General features: G+C 50.4%; 1 long non-coding RNA gene across 2 annotated transcripts in view; it reads left to right on the top strand.

Moving 5' to 3' along the window:
* The first annotated feature begins 2,338 nt into the window (after nt 1-2,338).
* The window catches only part of LOC103887965, a 72,607-nt gene continuing 50,959 nt past the window's right edge, over nt 2,339-23,986 (top strand). Inside the window, exons 1-6 of one of the 2 annotated variants that reach the window (XR_004179105.1) lie at nt 2,339-6,950; nt 7,078-7,320; nt 8,243-8,537; nt 14,076-14,200; nt 15,800-15,972; nt 16,123-16,315. This is a non-coding gene — a long non-coding RNA (uncharacterized LOC103887965). Of the gene's footprint in view, nt 7,321-8,242; nt 8,538-14,075; nt 14,201-15,799; nt 15,973-16,122; nt 16,316-23,986 lie in introns of both variants that reach the window. The other variant, XR_004179104.1, reaches the window with a different exon arrangement.

Below are 23,986 nucleotides of genomic sequence, written 5' to 3'. Positions count from 1 at the left end.
TAATTTATCTAGCCACATGTCTCTGTGCAGAAACATCTAACTGTTGCTCAATGCCCCTGCTCTCTTCTTTGATACCAACAGAACCTCAGGCTGCCCAGAATGAAGTCCACCTTCTCTGGCATCCCTCGTCCTGGGGTGGGCCCGTGACTCAGTTCTGGTCAATAGGATGGAAAGAGAAGGGATGGGTCTGACTTCTAGGCTGCGCCCTGCAACACAAGTGTCTCCTTCCTTCCCCCACCCACTGGCTGGAATGCAGACTGGGTGGCAAGCCATCCTGGGCCACCTGGAAGAGAGCGACCCCCCAGGAAGCGCGGCCACAAGGCGGGCAGAGGCTGGGCGCCAGCCCCTCGCAGCTGCCCGTTTTCAGGTAGGGGCGGATTCAGGGACGACGTGGGGTCAGGGAGGGCACAGGTTAGGGTTTTAAGTTTGGTCTCGCCCATCGGGACCCAAGGCTCTTCTCCCCCTCCTCCCACAAAGAAACCTCCTCTGTCCCTCCAGGGTTAGAACCCCTGCCCCCTGACTTCTTGCTCCACCTTCCACCCCCTTGTCTTCCAAATCACCCGATGGTTCCTGCTCCAGGGCAGTGATGAACCTGCAACCCATTGCCTCGAGAGCTCAAAAGCAGCCCAGGGTCTCCTTCCTTGTCCCTTCCCTGGCCTTGCCTGTGGCTCTAACACTGGACAGAAATATCAGAAAAAGCCCTGGTTCTAATCTGCAGGAGCCCTGCCCTTACCTCTGGGGATGAGGGATTAGGGAGGCTGAGCAATCACTAAAGGCCCAGACAGCTCCTAACTGGCTTGAGCTCCAGGGACCATATCCCCAAAGACAGGCTGTCAGGCCCCCTGGAGGGGTGTGTTTGCAATGGAAGGTGTGTGCTCTGATGAACACAGGGTTCATGAGCCATGCACCAGGCCGAGCTGCTGAAAACCACCCAGTGACCCCGAGTCAGAAAGAAGCCCAGCTGCCTGTAATGGGTGGAGGAGAGACACCTGAAGGACAGACACAGCCTGTATGTGGAAGAGGAAGGCACTGCGAAGGAAGCTCAGGGCTCGACACCTCTCTGCACTCTGAGCTACAGGCCAACCTTGTATCCATCACTAAAGACTGTCCGGAGGCCCCTTGGACCTTGCTAGGCAGGGCTGCTCTAGCATCCTAGATACAGGATAAGGGATGCTATGATCAGGAAAGGCTGGATTATAGCTCAAGATAGTCTACACCCACCAGAGGGTTGCAGTTCTCAAAGCCCCAGATGATGGCTGGAAGTTTCAGGCAGTGTGGATGCCAAACTTTCTCTACTGGGGCTCAGGGGGACAGTCCCATTGGAGGGGGCTCCAGAGGGTCGTGGAAGCTCTCTTTGTATTAAGCACTCTTGTTGGAGATAGATTCTAGGATTATCTGGGGTAGCTTGGGGAGGGAAATGGAAATCATAGTTAGGTCTAAAACTTCCCGTAGCACCCCTAAGCCCCTGCCTAGTTGTAGGGACCTGGGTTTCTTTTCAACACAAGGAAGAACTTTCTAACTGAACTCTCTAATGATCATTGGAGCTCCTTGGGAAGAAAGTGAGTTCACTGTCACTGGTGGTAATCAAGAGGTGAATGACGCTTGGTGGGATGTGTGGAGGAATTCCTGCATCACTGAATAACTAGAAGGAAGAACTTTGAGGTTTGTGAACTATACAATGGTAAAGCCCCAGAAAGATCTATTTCCCATTCATTTTGCTCACCACACAGGGCTTAGTGCGATGCATGGCTCGGAGCACCCATGGGATAAATGCTTGTGGAAGGACAGAGCCGTGTTTCTCTGTCATCCCATTTATCCCATCGGATGCCACTGCTCATGGTGATCTCTGGGGAGTGGGGGCAGTGGGGGTGGAAACCAGGATCCCCAGAGAGTACGACTACCCACTTCATGTACTTTGGTATATACTTTATGTAAATTGTGCACATTTACTTAGAGCATTATTACTTTTAGTTTGTTTTTCAATTATAAAACTAACAAATACATGCTTACATTAAAAAAATCACACAAGCCAGGCATGGTGGCTCACGCCTGTAATCCCAGCACTTTGGGAAGCCGAGGTGGGCAGATCATCTGAGGTCAGCAGTTCAAGCCCAGCCTGGCCAACATGATGAAACCCCGTCTCTACTAAAACTACAAAAATTAGCCGGATGCGGTGGCACGTGCCTATAATCCCAGCTACTTGGGAGGCTGAGGCATGAGAATCACTTGAACCCTGGAGGCGGAGGTTGCAGTGAGCCGAGACCATGCCACTGCCTGCACTCCAGCCTGGGAGACAGAAGGAGACTCCGTCTAAAAAAAAAAAAAAAAAAAAAAAAATCACACAGAGAAGCATGGCAATCAATGAAAAGTGAAATTCTTCCTCTTTCCCAGGCATTGATTCCCTTGTAACTTCTAGTTTTAGCCTTTCTGGTGGTCACTGCCAATATTCTAGATAACCTATTCTCAGACAGTCTAGTTCTAGCTTTGTCGTCTTTAGATAACATGTATCAGTGCTCTCATGATGAAAAATGAACATTTTAGCTCCTTTGTGGCATCTCACCTTTCTCCATTCTGAGATGTATTAAGGACATACCATTTGAAATTCTTCTGTTGGTCAACTTGACAGTTTTAATAACTTGAGTCTCTCTTTCCCCTTCCAGTCAGCTTAGACAAGAGTGCTGTACACCCACAGCACTTGAGGAGGAAATTGGCTTCTCAACACTATTCTGCATCTTTCCCGGAAATCCCCCTTCCCTGTCCCCATGCTCTACAGTCCTGACTGTAGTCTATTATAGCACTACCTTTAGTCATCAAGGTTTTTAAGATCCAGCTTCTTGTCTACAGCCAAGTGAGGTCTTCTGGGCTTTGACCACTGGGGGATTCTACCAGGGGAAAAGCAGTAAGTGCACTTATAGCATCAGGATCACCTGGGCAGATGGTCCCTTAATTGCCTCCCTCCTCAACTGTGAGCCTTGTGAGGACAAGGGCTGTGCCCAATCCAGGCACTCCCCCATCTCTGGCACCAACACAGGCCTGGCACTTGGTAGATGTTCCATAAATATCCACTGCAAGAGTGAGTGAAGTCGGAAGTGTTTTTCGAGGAGTCAGGAGACAATATTAGGAGGACCATGTAAAGTTGCTCATATTGAACTATTATGACCTATAAAATCAATTTCATTTGATTCAACTTAGTGTCAGCGAAGCCCCGAGCACAGAACGTGGCCCCTGGGAGATCTGTGATAGGTGCTAAAACTCCCTCTTCCACTTTTTCCATTTGACTGTGAATTTGACCTGGGGCTTCGGGATTGGTTTTGACATACAGATGCTGGCCTTAGAGAGCTGTTAGGCTCTGACAGTCTTTCTCCCAACAAGTGACAAAACAGGAGGCAAACTGTTTGCAGAAATGACTTTTGGGTGGAAACATACTCCTTGCATGTTCTGGGGTCTGCGGGATGACAACAGGGGTGCACAGCAGGGGGAGTAGCGGGTGCAGGGGGTGACGGAGAGGGTGACGAGAAATTCACGGAACATCTGATCTCAGACCAGATATTGGAGCTTCCCAGGACTGTCCGATCTCATTGTTAAAGCAGCTGGGGCAGAGGCTGTGGGTCCTGTTCACTCCCACGCAGGAGGGAAGTAAGTGATAAACACCCAGAAAGGCCCTCAGGGATGTCAGGTGGTGCCCGGCCTCCTGGCAGAGGCTCAGAGGGGATGCCCTGTGGGACTAGACCCCGGCAGGTGGAGGCCCAGGGCGACCCCTCCACATGTAATGGGCAGTTTTGCCAGAGATGGGAATGCTAGCAGGGAAATGCAGGGCCCGCCCGCCGAGCCCAAGGCCCAGGTTCCTTCTCCTCAGAGGAAGGGAAGAGGAGGTGAGAGTGAGGGGCTAGCAGGCCAGGCCACGGGGGACGGGGACCGGAGGCTCCTGGGTGACCTGCAGCTGGGCTTGCTTGGTGCTGCTTCTGTGACGTGCTCCGTGCTGCGTGTTCCTTGCTCTCTGCTCTCCCTGAGCTGTTCTTGGAGCAAGGCTAGGGGTTCAGAGCCCAAGGCTGCTTCGAGGCCACCCCCAGGTGTTGCCGGAGTAGCCACAGAGGGGAACCGTCTGCTGGCTCACCTGGCCATGCCTATTTGAACACCTCCTCCCTCTCTGCAGCCTCTTGGGCTGTCTGGAAAAAGCAAAGGCAAGCTGAGGTAGGATATCTGCAGTTCCCTAGCAGAGCCGGTCACTCCTCCAGACCTCAAGGGAGGCCCTTCCCCTGGGGACCCATGGCCAGCGTTCCTCATGCTGGCTCATTCTGGAGTGGCCTTCCCGGACCTGCACTGGGCACAGTCACGCTCCCCAGCAGACACCCCTCACCCCTGACAGCCATCCTCAGCTCTGCCTGCTCTGTGCTCAGGGTCTGTTCTGCAGGCCCCTGCCAGGCTCCCTTGGCCTGTGGCTTTGGATCGGTTTCAGTCAGTGGGAGACACCAGCAGGAGGAGAGGGGGCAGAGAAGCGACAAAGGGGGGCTCTTTCTTCCCTGGCCCCCTGCTTCAGTGTCCTGTCTCTCGGGGCCCCTCTGTCCTTCCCTGATGATTGGTCGGGTGAGTGGCTGCTTCTGCTTGTCCCATCCTCCCCGGGGATGGTAATAGCTTCCAGCAGCTGCTAATCTCTGTGTGTCTCAACTTCCCAATTCATTCTTTAGCCCTGACTGCCCCTCTGCAAAGGGTCCCTTCATTAATATCTGATTTGAACCATCAGGGTAAACTCTGCCTCCTCTTCGGACCTTAACCCTGATGTCTCTGAAGGATTTGGGATCCTCTGGTATGAACCTAGTCCTGTGCCAATAATTGATAAAGCTGGCAGGAAAATATGGGATTAGAGTACTAATTATCAAATTCATACTTAATCCAAGGTTAGAGTAATAATTATTAATATGACTACTAACAAAGCACATATATATGTAATTTTGCTTATTCTTGCAATATCAGCTCCAAAAACTATGCGGGACACATGTGATTATGTCCATAATGAAAGTGAGTGTATTTATTAATCAGTGTTCTTCAGAGAAACAGAACTAAAGGGAAATGTATGTATATGCATGCGTGTGTGTGTGTGTGCGCGCGCGCACGCATAGAGAGAGAAAGAAAAGAGAGAGAGAGAAATGTAAGGAATTGACTCACGATTGTAGAGGCTTGGTAAGTCTAAAATCTGCAGGTTAGGCCAGCAGGCTGGAGACAGACCCAGGGCAGAGTTGCTGTTGAGTTCAAAGGTCATCTGCTAGGAGAATTCCTTCTTGCTTGGGGGCCCTCAAAGCAGCTGCAGCAACAGAGTCTGACCTCCCAGCAAGGAGCTCCTGCTGGAGGTTTGTTTACTTTGAACAAAAGCTCACAAAGATGCCTACGATTCCCTCCGCACATAGGAACTTCCCATTTCTGCATTACGCAGGGCATACGTGTGTCATTTAGGTGTTAAAACAGACCAAAATGTGTTCTCCTGGCCAGAAGCAAGCAAAGCCAACTCCAGCTGCGTTCCCTGACAGCCCAGTTAATTAGGCCAAAGGAAACGGCCCCACTGGAGGTGGGCGAGGCCCACAGAGGACGGTCGTGGTGGGAAACTCAGCAGGCGGAAATATTCTCTTGGTTTCTGGGAGGCTGGAGATTTCCCAAGGGGCCAGTGAAGTTTCAGTCCCCACTGGTGGCAGCAGCCTCTCCAGATGGCCTCCCACTGCCATCACACCAGCCGTAGCAGGGAGGTGTAGCAGGGATGTACAGCCGGTGTTGCCCGCTTCATGGAGTTGACGGGAGCTGGGGACCTTGCCCCTTCCAAGCTGCGGCAGGAGCTCCCCAGGTGCTGCTGCAGCTATTCATACCATGGCTGCAGGCCTGGGCTTCCCACTCGAAGGTGCACACAAGAGCCCCACCCTCCTGTGAGGTGTTGCACCAGCCCAAGTCATGGCTGCAGAACTGAGCCTCCCTGTGCTCTTGGGGGTCCGGGAGCAGGCAGGAGCCCTGCTTTCCAGATGCATCTGCAGCCGCCCAAACTCTCACTGCAGACGCGGGCCTGCTGCTCCATGCAGCGGGCAGGAGCCTCACCACTGGCAACCCCCGCAACCCGCCGCCCTCTCCGGGTACAGCTGCAGCCACCCAAACCCTGGCTGCAGACTCAGGTATCCCTGCACTCTTGGAGACCCAGGGAGGCCCCCTGACGTCGCAGGCTCAGAAGTGCCTGCTCCTGCTGCCTGGCTTCTCCCTGCTGTGGGTGCCAGCTTCATTCTTGGAGCAAAGTCTGGGCTTAGCCTGGGTGCCATGAAAGGCAGCAGGAGGCAGACAGATTCCTGGGTGGAAAAGGATAGGTCTCCGGTGATTCCCAGCCACATGTTCAAAGAATCTGGAAGGAATAGGATGGCTGGTGCAGAAAAAGACTTGTGAATTCTGGATTTAGCTTTGAGGGCTTCAGCCGACCTGGAACGTATACCTGTGCAGGTGGTTGCTGGGTAGGGTGACCACTACCATCTCTCTCCATCACCCAGGGCTGTGCTCAGCTCAAAGCCACAGAAGCCCAGGCACGGTGGCATCTCCGGGGGGAAGTTGCCTTATTCCAGATTCACAGGTCCAGGGGCAGAGGGGCCAGGGCAGGTGTGGGGCCGCAGGATATCACCCAGGGCCTGGCTCCTTCTGCCTTTCTGCTGCCATCTTCAGCTGGTGCCTTCACCTTGAGGCCTCTTGTGGTTGCTGGTGCTGCTGCGCTTGGCCTCCTGTCTGCCTCCAACCGGGCGAGGAGAAAGGAGGAGGTAAGAGGAGGAAGGGGCTTAAGTAGAAGGCCACACTTACCCAGAATCCCTAGTAGCCGCCTGTTCCGCAACCCCCCTCCTCATACCGCCTCCACTGGGCTAGAGCTGTGTCACACAGGCTGAGTGGCCAGGGAGCTGGGCACCATCCAGGAGCGTGTGATCGTCAGGGTCCTGCTGGTAAGAAAAGGGCATGTGGGTAGACATCTGGAGTGCCTGTCATGGTCCAATTAACTGGCTAAAGGGATTTGTGGGTGTGCAGCTGTTTTCAATCAAAAGTACGTAATTCACATCTTCCCAAACACAGATTCCTGCTTTTGAGTAATGAAGGCGACCAAACCACGTGACCCTGCCTGCAAAGATCCCACCTGGACTCCCGGTTCCTCCAAGGAGCCATCGTGTGGTTCAAATTCATCAGAAATTCTCCAAATCTCCACCCTCCTCAGGGTGCAGAGTTGGCTGCTTTTCTGTGTCCCCTGCTGATCACCGCAACCACTGGGCACCTTGGCCTGCGAAGCCCCAGCTGTCCTCCGTCTGCAGACGAGCCGAGGTATGAAAGCCTCCTCGCTGGCCCGGGAGCCTGTCATTGTCCTCCAGCAGCTCTAGCCTGGATGCAGTCCCAGAGATAAATCATATTCCTTTAAAATGCCATGGTGGCCCATTATTTTTGCTTGAAAATACCCCTGGCTCTCTGTTGGCGAGCTGGGTGACAGGCCCCAGCTGTTGTGCTCAGCGCTGCATACAGTCACATCAGTCTGTTGACTTGTGTAGTGAGCAAGCCGGTAGCTTCGGATGGCGTGCACATGAAATCCAGTCCTGGCATGCAGGACTTGGCCAGGGGTCGCAGGGAGCCATGTCTACTGAACAGCTAGTAATACTTGACAGTCCCGGCCTCATGCCCATGTGAAACGCCCTGTTCATACCTGGCTACATGGGCAATAGCAAAAAATGACACAATGGCAATCCCCGGGCTACGTTTCGCAATATTCAGCAACACTTGCTCAAAGAAATTGCAATCTTGAAAAATGAACTGAATACAATTAAAGAATTACTCTGGATATCTCAACCAGAAGAACACAGTGAACCAGCATATACCCATCACATAGGCTCAACGGTTATCAGGGTTTGCTCCTTCCTTCAAGCTCTCTCCCCTCTTCCTGCCAACTTATTTTAAGGCAAATCCCAGACCTTACATGGATGTTTTCTAACATAGCTGCAATATCTTTATCACCTCCAACAAAATTAAAAATAATTCCCTATAATTGTCTAACATTCAGTCCATGTGAGAATTTCTCCAGTTGTCTCCCAAATGTCTTTTTCCTGTTGCTTTTTGGCAATCAAGATTCAAGAATGGCCACATGGCATCTGGTTGTTAAGTCTCCAGTGTCTCTTTGGTTGACAGTGATTCCCTGTTCCTCATTTTACTCTTCATTCTTGTTGAATTTTACTCTTCATTCTTGTTGAATTCCCAGGAGCAGTTGCCTCTGGGGTGCCACAGTTGCCCAGAATCCCTGGCAGCCACCTGTTCAAAGAATCTTGAAGCAATCAGATGGTTGGTGCAGGAGAAGGTTCGTGAATTCTGGATTTAGCTTTGAATGCTTCAGCCGGCCTGGAATTTGTCTGTATTTGTCTGCCTGCTGCCTCATGGTGGCCCATTTTATTTCCTCTACCTGAAGGACAAGTGGATACCTCTGAGCAATCTGGTGGAAGAGAATCATGGTTTCCATTAAACCCAGCCTGGGGTTTGAAAACTCTGGGCAAGGGAAGGTATGTGCTTCAAGAAAATTTCCTGGATTCTTGCTGAACTAACAAGGCAAGGGTTTGCTCTTAAGCCTTACGACCTCATTCCCTAACAGCTCTGTTCTGGGTTGAGTCACTTTAATGAACTGCCCTGCCATTCCCAGGTGAGATGTAAATTAGAACCTGCAGTCCCAATACCAGAGCCATGTTCTCAGTATGTGAAGAAACCCTAACAGCCGAGACAGAATGAATGCCGGACTGATAAAGGGGCCAGGTCTACACAAGCACACCCATGGGACAACCCGAGGGCACGTTATTTTGGTCGGAGTTATCTCCTGGGTCACGGGCATGAGACTAGGAAGGTCAAGGTTCGCTTGTTATCGTTGTGTGCTGGGCTCTGCTGTGGGCGCCTTCTTATTACATCCTCAGAACAGCCTCAGGATGACTCATGATTTCCTCACTCACAGACGAGGACCTGAGGCTCAGGAAAGATACATTTGCACGAGGTCTCGCATCTTGTAGGTCTGGGTTCAGCCTAGACCCACGGTTTCCATTCTCTGCCCCAATCCTCCATTCCCTCCATTCCCTCCCAGCAGCCAACCAGTGGCTGTCCAGACATGCACGCCAGCTGTGTTGCGCGCCCACCATATAAACTTCTCCAATCACTTCCCACTGCTCCCCATGTGAACCCCAGGGGGTTCACCCTGTCCCAGGAGGCTCTGCCTGATCCATACCCCGCACCCCTTCCTGCATCCCTGCAACGTGCTTTCTCCAGCTCCCCAGTCCTGGCTTCCTCTCTGTTCCCTGCACTTGTCCAGCCCAGTTCTGCCTCCAGGCCTTGGCACCTGCTGTGCGCTTGACCTGGCGTGCTCTCCTGATGGCCTTTACTGGGCTGGAATCTTCTCAGTGCTCAGCCTGAGCTCAAAGCTCACCTCTTCAGAGACGCCGTCCTCACCTCCCCATCCAATGTGGCCTTTCTTCCCTTCGCTCTTTCAATTCCCAGTTTATTTCCTGTAGAGCAGTTTCACCCTCTTCACCAATCTTGTTTTGTATTTCCTTGTTTATTGTGCCTCCTTTACCAGAACGCCCACCCTCTGAGGGCCCGGGCCAGGTCTGTGCTGGTCAGAGCTGTATTCTAGGACCTAGAAAAGTGCCTGGCATGATATCTGCTCAGAAAATGAAGGAATGGATGGATGGATGGAAGCCTGTCTTTGCTGAAGGCCCACTTACTGAGCCTTCAAAGTGAATCTAGGCCCTTGGCTGTTTCTATCTCTTTTGTGGTTAAATTCCAAAGGGCCTTGACAAACCCTTGTTTTGTTTTATGTTTTTCTTCTGTCTCAGTAGCCTTCTCTGCCCATCGGTCCACCTCGAGGAGTTGTAAGACACCGAGGGCTCTGAGCGGCAAAGCCGTTCCTCAGCAACAAGGAAATGATGTGTGGGATTTCTCTTCCTGCCTCATCCATGAGTTAGGCTGAATAAAGGCAGCTTCTTCTCCCCACTGTTGTATCAGCTTCCTAGGGCTGCCATAACAAGTTCCCACTCAGTTGGCGCCTTAAAACCATAGAAATTCGTTCTCCCACAGTTCTGAAGGACAGAAATCCAAAATCCCAGGGCTGTGTTCCCTCCAGGGGCTCCCCAGGAGACTCGGTCCCTCACCTCCTGCCACTTCTCCTGCTTGTGGCTGCTTCGCTCCAGTCTCTGCCCCGTCCTCCTCTGTGGATCTGTGTCATCTCCCTCTGCCTGTCTCCTGTAGGGACTCTTGCGATAGCATTTAGCATAATCCTTCCATGTCAAAGTCCTTAACTTTATGACATTTGCAAACCCTTTTGACAAGCAAGGTTGCATGTACAGGTTGCAAGGATGAGGACTTGTGTCTCTGGGTGGCCATTATTTAACCTCTGGTGCGGCTCTACCTTCTCCCGTGACCCTCCTGGAAGCTGGGCTCACTGGCTGCTCTTTCTCTGGGACTCCACATTCTATTCATGATGTTTTAATCTCTAACCACCTCAGCACCTGAGGGAAAAGGACCTTGCTATAAAAAAGAAACACTTCTCTTAATTACCCTTGTACCTGGAATACACTTTGGGCAGGGAGTGGCGGGGCCTGGGGCCATCCATCACCCGGTCCTGTCTCTGGCTCCGAGCTGCCTTCCGCAGACCCCATCACCACTCTCCTCCGTGGCATTTAATCAATGGCCTGTCTGGGGGTTCTGAGTGATGCTGCCTCTTGTGAGATGAGAAGTTGCAGCTGCCTCTGGAAAGACTGTTTCAGAAGAGGGGGATCCCAGGTTCTCCCTCTGCTGGGTAGGGGGCAGGTCACAGGAGATTCTTTGGCCCCTGGGCAGCCCTTGGGGCTCCTGAAACTTCACAGAGGCAGCAACACCATGGAACGTGCTGCGGCCCAGGCTCCTCTAGGCCTGGCCCAGGGACGGGACAGAAGAGATGCCAGAGCTCTGCGCCCCTGCAAGACCCAGCTCCCTGGTTTGCTCACAGCCCCAGCCCTACCATCACTTCTCTGGGAACCGGCAGGCTGTTCCCATCTCCCCTTTATCCCCGGGCAGCCAAGAAGGCCCAGGACCCAAGCCCTCCCTCATCCCCACTCCAGTCTTCCCCAGCTCTGAGGCATGAGGATCCCCTACTCTCCCTGAGCCCCTTGACCCCTCCCACTCCCTGAACCCAAGTCCCCTTCCGGTCCTCCACCCCCTCCCTGCCTGCTTTGTCCCACAACCCAGCCACCCCTGCACATACTCAATTTCTCAGTCATTTACTTGTTTTGAGTTCTAGAACACATGCTCTGGGCAGCGAGAGCTTTTGTCTCCAGAGTTTTGAGCTCACATAAAACAGGCAGTGGCTCTGGAGAGGGGGAAGCCCCATGGCTGCCCATCAGGGAAGCAGCTCAGGGCAGCAGGCACCTGCGTGGGGATGGCAAAGGGCACAGTCCACTTGGTCTTGGCCAGTCCTTGGTGACCAGGAATAGATAATGGTGAGGGGCACTAAGACCAGGGCTCTCCAGGGTCTCCTATGGCTGTGGGAGAGGCCTAGCAGGGCTCGTGCTTGGAAGTGATTATGAGGCATCAAAGCCATGGAGGTGAGACCAGTCCCTCCTCCGGTTGCATCCTGTGTTCCCTGCATCTTTGTGCCTGTACTTGGTGGGGTAATTGTCCCCAGAACCAGCCCAATTGTCACATAGAACTGATGTTTATGGTTTCTTTTGAGTAAACATAGAAATTGACCCTCCCAGTCTTGCAACTTGAGAAAGTTACATTTGTCTTATCTGAGTTCCTTTCTTAAAAAAGCAGCCACCAGGCCTCCCACATGGCATCAAGAAACTGAAACTCACCAGATCACTGCATCTGGACAATGAGAGCCGCCAGATCCCTCACCCATCACGACTGCTGACCACCTGCCTCTTGTTGACTGACTCTTCTTCCCTGATTCCTGTTTTCCCACACATGGTTACATTTATTCCCTGCTGTATAAACCCCTAACTGTAGTCAGTCAGGAAGACAGATTTGAGACTGATCTTTCACTTTCTTGGCTACAGCACTGATGAAAGCTTTCCTTTCTGGTAATACTTGTCTCAGTGATTGACTTTCTGTGTGGTGAGCAGGAAGGCCTAGACCAAACTCCTGGGGTTTCAGTAACATCCCCCCATTACTGTCTACTGGATGCAGATAGGTAGCTGGTTTGGTCCCGTAATTTACAATATGATTAGAGAAGACATTCAACCCCTCCAAATTTAAAGGGACATAGACATGATTTTTTTTTTCCTTTTTCTCTTCTTTCTTTATTCCTGTTATTTATTTGCTTTTCATTTGTTTTTCCCTTCAGAAGGAGAGCTGTATTTAGAAGCATGCTCACTAACATGCTATTTTCTAGTAGCAAAATTCTGGAAACGAGAGGGAATAGAAGAATAAAGTATGGTATGACTGAAACCAACCCGATTGCTGCATAGACACTTCTTTTTGATAAACATAGACATTGGCCCTCTGGTCTTAAGAGGCTTGAAACATATTTGTTTCATGGGAGTTCCTTCCTCAGGAAATGACCTTTAGGCCTCTCACAAAAAGTTGCAAAGAACTGAAACCAGATCACTGCAGGATTCCTCATCCACCATGATTGCTTCCTTGCCCTTCCAAGTTCCTGTTTTCTTGCACATTGTTACATTTCTTGCCTGCTATATAAACACCTGATTTTAGTCAGTCGGGGAGATGGATTTGAGGCTAAGCTCCCATCTTCTTGGGGGTGGCACCTGATTAAAGCCTTCTTCCTTGGCAATACTTTTTTTCATCTCAGTGATTGGCTTTCTGTGTGATGAGCAGCAGGACCTAGTCCAACCCCCTGATGTTTTGGTAGCATAACTGCTCAGTGGACTATTATGCAGGCAATTCAAAGTAACTCCATGTCAAATGTGAAGTAGTGTGAACTATGAAAACTAAGACCACACAAAAACATTTTAAAGGAGAAATAACCAATAGGAGACGAATATACATAAAATAAAAAATTGATTTGTACAATTATGGAGACTGAGAAGTCCTACAATCTGTCATCTGCAAGTTGGAGACCTAGGAAAGCCAGTGATGGTGTTCAACAGACTGAGCCAGAGCAATTGGTAGATGGCAGTTCAAGTCTGAAGGCGGGAGACTCATGTTTCAGCTCAAGCAGTCAGGCAGAGAGGCAGAGAGAACCCAACCCTCCCTCCCTCCCTCCCTCCCTCCCTTCCTTCCTTTTCCCTCCTTCCTTCCTCCCTCCCCCCTCCCCTCCCTCCCCACCTCCTTTCCTCCTTCCCCTCCTCTCCCCTACCCTTCCTTCCTTCCTTCCTTCCTTCCCTCCTTCTCTCCCTTTTCTTTCTTGTTTAGAGATGGGGTCTTGCTCTTTTGCCCAGGTTGGAGTGTAGTGATGTGATCATAGCTCACTGTAGTCTCAAATTTCTGGTCTCAATTGATCCTCCCACTTCAGCTTCCCAGGCAGCTGAGACTGTATGTGTGCATCACCACACTTGGCTAATTTGTTTTTTAAGTTCATTTTTTGTAGAAATGGGGTCTCCCTATGTTGCCCAGGCTGGTCCCATAGTCCTGGCCTCAAGTGGTCCTCCTGCCTTCGCCTGCCAAAGTCCTGGAATTACAAGCATGAGCCCCTGCACCCAGCCAGAATTCGACCTTTCTAAGCCCTTTCATTCTATTCAGTCATCCTCAATGGGTTGAATGATGCTCCCCCACACTGGGGAGGGTCTGCGTCTATGCTTAGTCTACTAATTCAAATGCTAATTTCTCTCAGAAAAATCCTCACAAACATACCCAGAAATAATGTTTAATCAGATATCCGGGCATCCCCTGGCTCAGTCAAGTTGACACAAAATTAGCCATCACACACAGTAAGAACCTATACCAACAGCCAGACTCTGTCAAGTCCCTGCCAGTCACCTAGCAACAGGCAAAGTGTTTAAGGCAGTGCTTCTCACACTTCGATTTGCTCACAAACCACCTGGGGGTCTTGCTAAACTCGAATTCCCATTCAGTAGGATTTGGGTGGAACCCCAAACTCTGCATTTTTGATACGCTTCTAGGTGATGAAGAGGCTGCTGGTTTACAGACTGTACATTGAGAAGCAAGGTCTTAAGATATACTGACCTTGAGCTTTCCCAACAATCCTTGAAAAGAGAGGGTTCTGCGAAGGGAAGCGACCTGTCAGGTAAGGGACCTCTTCAGTTACCCTACATTGTCAAGTGAGTGATGTCCTTAGGTAAGTACCCTCCCTAGGGTCACACGGGTAGGTACATGGTAGAGCCAGAATTTGAACACCCATATCCCCCATTCCAAAACTCCCATTATTCTCAAATCTGCTATAACTGCAACCACATGGGTGATTTCTCTAACATTTTTCTTAAAGTGTGTTTTGCATCATTATCTTATTAGGTAAAAATTGATTAACAAGATGACTTCTCTTCTCCCAATCACCAGACTATAAAAATTGCTTTTGTGTTAAACTGTTCTGATGGGATTGTGGGAAGTAAGTGAATGTGAAAATTCCTTGGAAGGATGGCAGATAATGAGCATCTATCACACAAGCTCTTACTGTCTCTAGCTCAGCACAAGCCAAAGACGTTTTACAGTGGCCTAAAATTGCAGTCATTTTTACCATAAAAATTTGTCACTGTAAGAGTAACACAGTCTTGACGGGTCTGCTATTACCTTGATAAACATTTTCCACCGGGCGAAACTCTGAGCGCCTGTTCTCACTTGCACACTGACACTGTGCTCAACAAAGCTGTAGTATGTCTGGCTCCTGCTTTCTTCACCCTTGGACACGACCATGTAGAGAAAAATTCCAATTTAGGATGCGTCTCTCCTGGTCATGCTTTAGAAAACCAGGAGAATATATATCTCAGTCTATGTGTTCTTATTTTAGGAAAAGTTAGGAAAGAAGAAATTATTAAAATAAGTAAAATGAAAACCAAACCTCAGCATAGTCAGAGAGTCCAAAGGGAGTGGGGGCAGAATGAAATGGATATTATTTCACATTTCTTCTTTGCTCTGTTTTAAGATTTTGTATTTTTATTTTTTGATGAAAATATGCACCTAAGGTGACACTGAAAATCTATACCCAAGGAACAGTATCAATTACAAAAAAGGCCCTGTCATCTAATTTTTCAAGGAAAAGCAAAAGTACGTTTATATCCAGATACTTGGGACAGAGAGGTTTTATCGCTGATTGATCTACAACGGCCACTGTTTGCCACTTCATTTTGGGTGTGCAGACAGACTTTGCTTCATTTTGGCTGTGCAGACACAGACTTTGCATTGACAGACGAAGCTCAGGTTGTCTTGTCACAGGTGGTCTCTTAGATCACGTTAACCTAAGAACAGGAGCAATCAGGGGTAGAAAGTCCAGCCCTGTGAACTGGGCTCACGACTTCTTCCCAGGCCTCACTTTGCTCAGGGGTTACACTAATGGGCTTTACGAGGTGACCTCTAGGATCTTTTGTGACTGAAGTTTAGAAGTAAAGAACCAGGTTGGCTGTGAGAAGATGTGTTTTGCACACAAAAAGCCAGCCAGGGAAGGCCTTGGTTTAATAATCTACCCCTTACTATCGTGTGACACCAGGGTCAGAATCAGATAGAGAGCTATGGCTGCAAAGAACAGAAAATTTAGTGGGAACAGGTGTGACCAACAGGGAAATTTGTGAGCTCAAGCCTTCAAAAATCCCAGAGATAAACAGCATCAGGAATGATTGGATCAGGCTGTGGCTCAGTTTCCCTCAAGTTCTCTTGGTTCTTTTCTCTCTTATAGGTCATGATTTCAGGCTGTCTTCTCTCACGGCAGCAGAGAAGGCTGCAGTGGTTCTAAGAGCTGCATCCTGTCCAACTTATCCAGAGGAAACCATGGAAAAGCCAGGAGCCCAGGCAACATCTTACCTTTCACTGGCCCACCTGGGCCAGGTGCCCATTCTTGAATCAGTCAAGGTCAGAGAGTGGGAAGAGCTGGCTGCATCAGGCCAATCACAGCCCACTGCTGGGGCTGGGGGCAGGGTCCGGGCTACGGGCTACTGGGCTGCGAGATTTGGGGTTGGGTGAAGAAGGGCCTGGTGAATTGTTGCTGTAATCTTCCAACAGGGGCCCAGCGCAGGGAGAAAGTCACTCCACCTCCTTCCACAAAAGAGAAACAGTCATAATCTTCTTCCAACCTTGCCACGTTGTCGTAAGGACCGAAAGAGGTCGTGAGAGGCAAAGCTTTGGTATGAGCAAAGCCCTGCGTAACTTAGCGGGAGGAGCAGGCGCTGCAGCTGCTGCTGATCTTGTTATTAAGGTACCCAAATTTGTTTACTGTGAAGTTGGTTCTTTCTGAATGACGAAGTGCCTGGTGTCAAATATCTCAATCAAGGAAACTAAAAAATTCTATTTCTTTATTGTGAAATCGATATTGCATGAAATTGATTTTTTAATTAAAATTAGTTTTCATGACACAATTAATACATAAGTGTATTTCCCTGTAGGAAAACCAAGACATTAAAGACAAGCTCAGGTCTCCATTGATCTCCCCCAGGCTACCAGCCTGCCCACAATCATTGCTGGGTTGGGCGTGAGCCTTCTCAGGGGCTTTTCCTAAGCAGTCGTCTATATGGTTACTCAGACAAGATATAGAAATAAATTCAACAAATGCTTATTAAGTACCCACTGTGTGCCAACCGTCACCTCCATGGAGCGCACATTCTGCTGAATGAGGCAGATGAAAAATAAAATACAGAGCAGAGTCAGAAATGGAAGGAACCCGGGTGGGGACTGGTGGTTATGGTCAGGGGAGGCCTCTGGGAGGAGGTGGCATCTGAGCAGAAGGAGGTGGTCATGGGTCACCTGGAGGAGGACTGGTCCCCCAGAGGGGACAGCAGGAGCAGCAGCCTGAAGCGGGAACATGCTGCATTTCCAGGGCATGGTGGCTGGTGGGTGGCATTTGGGGAATGGCAGGAGCAGGGCAGGGAGGACAGGAGAGGTGGGGAGCAGAGAACAGCTGGGCAGGGCCAGGTCTGTGCAGCCTGGGCTTGGAGTGGACTCTGGAGGCTTTCGGGCAGTTGATATATTTATGTAAGTGTGTCCCAATCCATCTCATGTATTATATAGAATGCTCTTGAGGGGTTTTGAAACACATGTATATCCGTGTCCATATGTGTGTGTGTTTATATGGGTGAATTTATGCCTGTGTCCGTGTGTGTGTTTATATGGGGTGAATTTATGTCTATGTCCATATGTGTGTGTGTTTATGTGGGTGAATTTATACATTGTTTGCATCCTCCTACATTTTTCCTTTTCACGCAGGGCAGCCCAGACCCCGTTGATGTGAGGGTTGCACGAGGTTCTGCCTCATTCCTCACTGTGCCTAGTGTTCCTTGGGGAGGCTCCACCAGGGCTGGCTTTGGCTCTTCTGTGTTGATGGGATTTCCAGTGGGTTCCAATTTTCTGCCATTACAAACAGCCCTGCAGGTCCACGTCTCCTCATGGACGTGGGAGGATCCTCCAGGGCACAGCTGGACCCAGGGCATAGGCATTTGAAATCTTTCTTGTTCCTGCCACTATCTCTTCTGAAAGGGACATCTGACCTGAGATCGTTCCCTCTGGGGTGCTCATCAGTGGGGACCCAGCAGACACCCTCTCGGGGCTAAAATTCCTTTAGATATGAACCAAGTTGGGTTCACCCTGAGAATGACCCCTGAAGGCCAGGCTGAAGTCAGGTGCATGCAGGTCCCCCAGAGAATAGCAGATTCTTTCTATCCACGTCCATGCAGGGGCTGTTGGGTATGAGTTGGCTGTGGGGAGGCAGGACATGCCCTCTTTGCAGAGTGGTGGGAGCTGGCACACACCAGGCACTATTCCCATATGGGGAATAAGTACCACTTATCCTCACACAACCCCATGAGATGCACACAAGCCCCCATAGATGGGAAAGCCAGAGGTAGAGTGGTCGGTGCTGTTTAGGGGCAGTTTGGCTCCAGAGACCATGTTCTTAACCGCTAGGCCATTTGGCTCCATCCGTTGAATCAGGCTAGGAGGAAGGAATCCTAAATCAGGGACTTATACACAGTCAACCCCAACACACACACACCCCTCCCACACACACACACCACACACTCCCCACACACACACCACCACACACACATCCACACACACCACACACTCCCTCCCACACCACACACACCCCACATGCCACACACACACCACCACACACACGCCATACCCACCACACACCACAATACCACATACATCACATACCCCTCACACACATACACCACACACCTACATGCCATACACACACCACCACACACGCCACACTCACACCACACACATACATCACATACCCTCCCAACACCACACACACCACACACACACACACCACACACACCCACACACCACACACCCTCCCACACCACACCCCATGCCACACGGTCACACCACACACATACTCACACATGTCTCACACACATGTACACCCTCACACACCACACCACACCTACCCCCACACACACCACACACACACCGCCACACACCACCCACATCCACACACCACACACTCCCTCCCACACCACACACACCTACACGCCACTCACACACACCACACACACCACACACACATACATCACACATACCCCCCCACACACCACACCACACATGCCCCCACACACACCACATACACCCACACGCCACACACTCACACACCACACACACACCACACACACCCCTACGCCACACACACACATCACACACACATACATCACATACTCACACTACACACATACCCCCACACACCACATATGTTCTCTACACGCCTGCACACACCACACACACACACACCCACACACACCACCCACATTACACACAAACCCACACACACACACATCACACACATACCCTCCCCACACACACACACCACAGACCCATCACAGGCATGGTTGGCTGAATACTGGGGCAACCATGAATGTTTCACAATTCCATCTTCAGATTCCCCACGCGATCCAGAATAATTAACTCCCATCACTCGCCTAACCCCACCTGTGAGTTTACTCTTCACGCAGACAATGGAACCCACCGACAGGACTGGCCACAGGCCGGCAGAAGGCACAGGGCCATCCCTAGCGCCCAGGGTGGTGAGGACCATTCCCCATGCATGCTGCACATGGGACCTGCTGTCTCTTTCTGTGACACAGCCCCTGCTCCATGCCTCGGCTGCTGGGGTGGGTCAGGACCCATAACCCCCACAGCCCCACGCCCCAGCCTCTACTTTCGAGGCCTTCAGTGCCATCAGCTTCCAGGGACTCTCATAGAAACTCAGGGCGGTCCTCAGGCAGCGCCTGCGATCTCCTGGGCTGAGCGCCCCAGATGCTATAGGAAGGAGGCTACCAAGAGGAGTATTGGGAAGCAGAGTTTGCCAAGGTTTTGTCATCAGAGCCACTGTCCCACTGCAAGCAGACTGGGCTCTGAGTGGTTCCTGCTTCCCCTGGTGGTTGTGGGACGCTGTGGCTTCCCATCGACCTCCTCTTGCCTGGACTCTTAACAAATCGCCCAATGGGGGCAGAAACCACTCCAGAAAGCTCGGAGCTGCCCCAGGAGCTTACAACTGGGGTGAGATCCTGGAGTGGTCACCCACTTCGTTTTTCCTGTGGTCTCTGGAGTCCAGCCCTTCTGGAGATCGCCACCCCAGAGGGAAGTGGCTTTGCCCGCCTTCAATCGCTGGGCCAGGGATTCTGGAGCCGGGGCACAGGAGCAGATCTCAGTAGGCATCTTACTGAGTGATGAGTGTGCCTGGGTCCCAAATACACAAAAACACTATGAGGAGGCCTGGGCGCCAGGAGGGGAGGCCGCTGGGGCAGAAATGGAAGAATTCACCAGGTTTCATCTATACAGAAAGATAAGACTGAAATGCCCCTCCGGAAAGCCCTTGGAAACCGGCAGGGTCTTACTGCCAAAAATGTGTTTGCCAGGCTGGGGCTGGACCGCTGGGGGTGTGGCCAGTGAGGGAGTGGGTCAGTCTAGGGAGTTGGGCTATGGGGCTGGGCTGTGGGCGGGCCAGGGCCAGGGAGGGAAGGAAGGGGCGTGGATAGCTGGGTTAGGGGTAGTGTGTGACCTGCTGGAGGTGGGCCAGGGCTTGGTAGATTACAGAAGTGCTGAGCCCACGCGAAAGAATGTGCCTGGCTAGGGCTCTCCTCGGGTGTCTCACAGGGTCCCAGTTTTCACTGCCTCTGCTAACATTTTTCATGATAGTCTCAGCAACTGTCATGCCAACATCTTGCTTTGAAAATCGCTACTGAAAGAGGCAACTAATTTTGGAGAATGGTCAGCTAGCTTTGCCTGCTTGCCTCTTAGATTATACTTGAATGGAATAAATCGCCCAGTGCCTTTCTTTAGCATGGAAAAGCCAGCACCATGACTTGGTAAAGTTGACATACATCCCTCTCTAACAAGAAGGGGTACAAAGTATTGAGAAGAGCTCTCCTGAACTATCGCGTTTCTAGTCTGGTGGACTTTCAAACATTTGGAGAGCTTAATTTTACAATAAAAGAAATACATTTTACATTGACCAGTATCATACATGCACGCAAGGCCATGACGCTAATAATAATTCACCCACACACACATACAAAATGCCTACACAAATCGGGGTGGTAAAATGAAATTTTGTACAAGATTACACATGCCCTTACTCTGTGTAATGCTCTTGATAGTTTCCAATCCATTTATGTCTTCATTGTTTAAAGTGTTGGTTCAAACTCACCCTAAATGAAGTGTTATGACCCAATTTAGGTCACCGAAAGTGGCTAGGCTCGATATTGAATTCCTAGCAAGTGAATGCATGACTATCTTTGCAGGAAAATCCTGCCACTTCTGTTGTTTATTTCTTTTCTTCCTTCCTCTTCTCCAAATGCCTCAAAATTGCACTATTGCTGCAGGTGAGATGACATCATCATTGCCATCACAGTCAAGAGAAGTCTGTCTTTCATAAAGATACATTGAGGAGATAATTGATTTGGCTAAGTGGATAACATGTGCCCCCTTTTTTTATGAAACAAAATTTTCAATAAAAGATTTTTCATGATTCAATTGATATAAAATGTGTCATAGGATACAGGAAGGCTGACCATGGAGACGAGTCTCTGTCGCCAGCAGGCTGGAGTGCAGTGGCCGGATCTCAGCGCTCACTGTGGCCCGGCCCCGGTTCACGCCATTCTCCTGCCTCAGCCTCCCGAGTAGCTGGGACTACAGGCTCACTACCGCCACTGGCTAGTTTTTGTATTTCTTAGAGACGGGTTTCACCCCAGCATAGATAATCTCCTCTGACCTCGCGGATCCCACTGCCTCGCCTCCCCAAAGTGCTGGGATTACAGGCTTGAGCCACCGCCTCGGCCAGGTTGAATGGATATTTTTATAAACTATATACAGCCTGGGCCCACTCCCAGCTCCATGGTTAACAGCAGGCCCCCAAAACACTCTTAGCCTGGTCATTTCAGCAGAAAGCAGATCATCAGAACAACAAACTCCAGAGAGACCTGTTCTTCCTTGGAGGACTGCGACACATCTCCTAACTCCCTCCCTCTGTCCCTGCTCCACTGTGTCTCTTGCAGTTGGCAGAGGGGCTTTATCTGGGCACAGTCCTTCCCCAGTCTTCCCCATCTCTAAATGGCAGCCCCACTCTTCCAGCTCTTAGGCCAACACCTGGGAGTCATCCTCCACTCCTCTTCCCCACTCCACTTCTCATCTGTCAGCAAATCTGCCAGCTGTACGTGTGAGACGGACATCATCAGAGCCCCTCACCCCTATCAGTCTGACCACCTGGCTTAGGCCACCATCTCCTTCACCTGGCCTCCCTGCTGGTCTCCCTGCCCCAGCCCATGCCTCCCATCCACAGTCCTTTCTCCATCTGCAGCCAATGGAAACTATTTAGAACCTGAGTCAGACCCTGTCCCTCCTCTGCTCAGTACCCTCTCGTGGCTCCTATTTCAGAATAAAACCCCAAGCCCTTTCAACAGGCTAACATTCTCATGGCCAGGTTCCCTGTTGCCTCCCTGACCCACCTGCTATTCCTTTCCCCTTGCTGTTGAGCTCCATCTGCACTTGTCTGCCTGCTGTTCCTGGCATCTGGCAGACATGCTCCTGACTCAGGGACCTTTGCCTTTGCTATTCCCGGTTCCTGGAATGCCCTTCCACCAGACATCTGCAAGGCTCACCTCCTGAGTCTCTACTTAAAGGTCACCTTCTCAGCGAGGTCTTCTCTGGACCCTCAGCATGCACCCCGATTGCATTCCCTCTTAACTTTCTTCCTGCTTTATTTTCCTGCATAGCACTCATTACCCTCTCACGTCCTCACTACACTTAGGCATCTGGTTGATAAATGTGCACCTCCCTCCCCTACAACATGACCTCTGCAAAGGCAAGCTTTTGGCTCACTTCTGACCCCTGCCTCATCCCAGATGCTCAAGAAGTATTTGCTGAGTAAACCTTCAGTCTCCCTGCTCTTCCCCCTCCCACCCTCACCTACCTTCTGACCTCTGCTCAACATACTTACTGGCTTTCCCTTACCATTCTGTGAAAGGTGAATATTTAACATGGACAGCAAGGCCTGGGTGGTCTGGCCTCACCCTCACCGTTCTCAGCCTTACCCTCTCTTCTCCACCCAGACAGGCTCCCTTCAGTCTCTGACATCCACCCTGTCTTGCCCCCTCCTGCCATGGGGCCTCTGCAAATGCAGTTTCCACTGCTGGAAGCCCCCTCTTCACCCTTCCACACCTCTGTGGTCTTTGTCTTTGCCTAGTTAACTCCTAGGTGCCCATCAGATCTCACCTCCTCAGGCAAGCTGACCCTGACCTGTGTAGGTCAGTCTCCTCCCATTCTAGGTTCCCATAATTCTCTGTCTCTTTCCTTCCCAACACTCACGATGGTTGAAATAACCTCTTTGTTTTTGCGATTATTTGGTCCGTCTCTTCTACTGGACTCTGAACTCCATGATGGCTGAGGCTGGGTCTGTTTTGCTGCCCAGTATATTTTCGGGACCTGCAGCTGTGTCTTGGATGGAGTAGGTCTCAGTAAATACTTTGGAGTTAAAACATATAAGACCTTGGAGACCCTGAAAGTGAGAATTGAGATTCAAGACTTTTAACAACTGTTTGGCAAGAGCACAGGCATCTCAGAACAGACCTGGCTGGAGGCCAGCAATGCTCAGGTCATCACACCGTCAGGCCCAGGGCGCAGTAGGCCTATGTCTCAGGGAAAGCACTGCTGCCTCCCTTTCAAAGCCCACCCTGACAGTGAAGGGCCTTCCCTGGGAGGTCAGCACTTTGGGAATGAACTTTGGAGACCAGTGCACAGGGTAACCTCAAGGGAGACCTGAGCTGTGATTAAGGACCCCAGGATGGATGGAAGAAAGGAAAGCCTTTTAAAGTGCAACCCAGATAATGGCCTATTCTCCAGACCAAGATTCCCGAGTTAGAGAGCAGCCAAGCTTAAATATTTACGCTTTAGTCACAGAGAGATGTCTGGTGTCTTTCTGTTTTTGTTGTCCAGAGTTTTTCCTTCATTCTATGTAAGTCCTGAAAGGCAAGATTAGGTCATTCCTTTTCCTGAACCTTAAAATCTGAACACTATGAAGACCAAAACTTCAAATCCCCAGGCCAAGTGCAACATCTCTATAGAAAATCTTCTCTAATGGGCTTTTAGGTACAAGTTACCTTCCAATTCTTTCAGGGAGAGAATGTCAAATAGGCTAAGATCTCGGCCTGAGAGGATCTACTAAATATTCATGAAATAGCAGGATATTAGTGTCTTGGTTATTCTAATCTCATTATAACTTCATCTATCCAGTAACCTGATACGGCAATGCAGCCATGCGAGAGTGTACAAATGATTCTGCTCTCAATGCCAACTGTGCACATTCTTTCTTATAAGATACAGCTCTTCCACTGATTTTCCTCAGTACAGGCTGTAAAATTCCATGCTCGTC

This window comes from Papio anubis, chromosome 16, assembly GCF_008728515.1.
Source record: "Papio anubis isolate 15944 chromosome 16, Panubis1.0, whole genome shotgun sequence".
Taxonomy (NCBI): Eukaryota; Metazoa; Chordata; class Mammalia; order Primates; family Cercopithecidae; genus Papio; species Papio anubis.
This window is presented reverse-complemented; position numbering and strand designations above follow the sequence as displayed.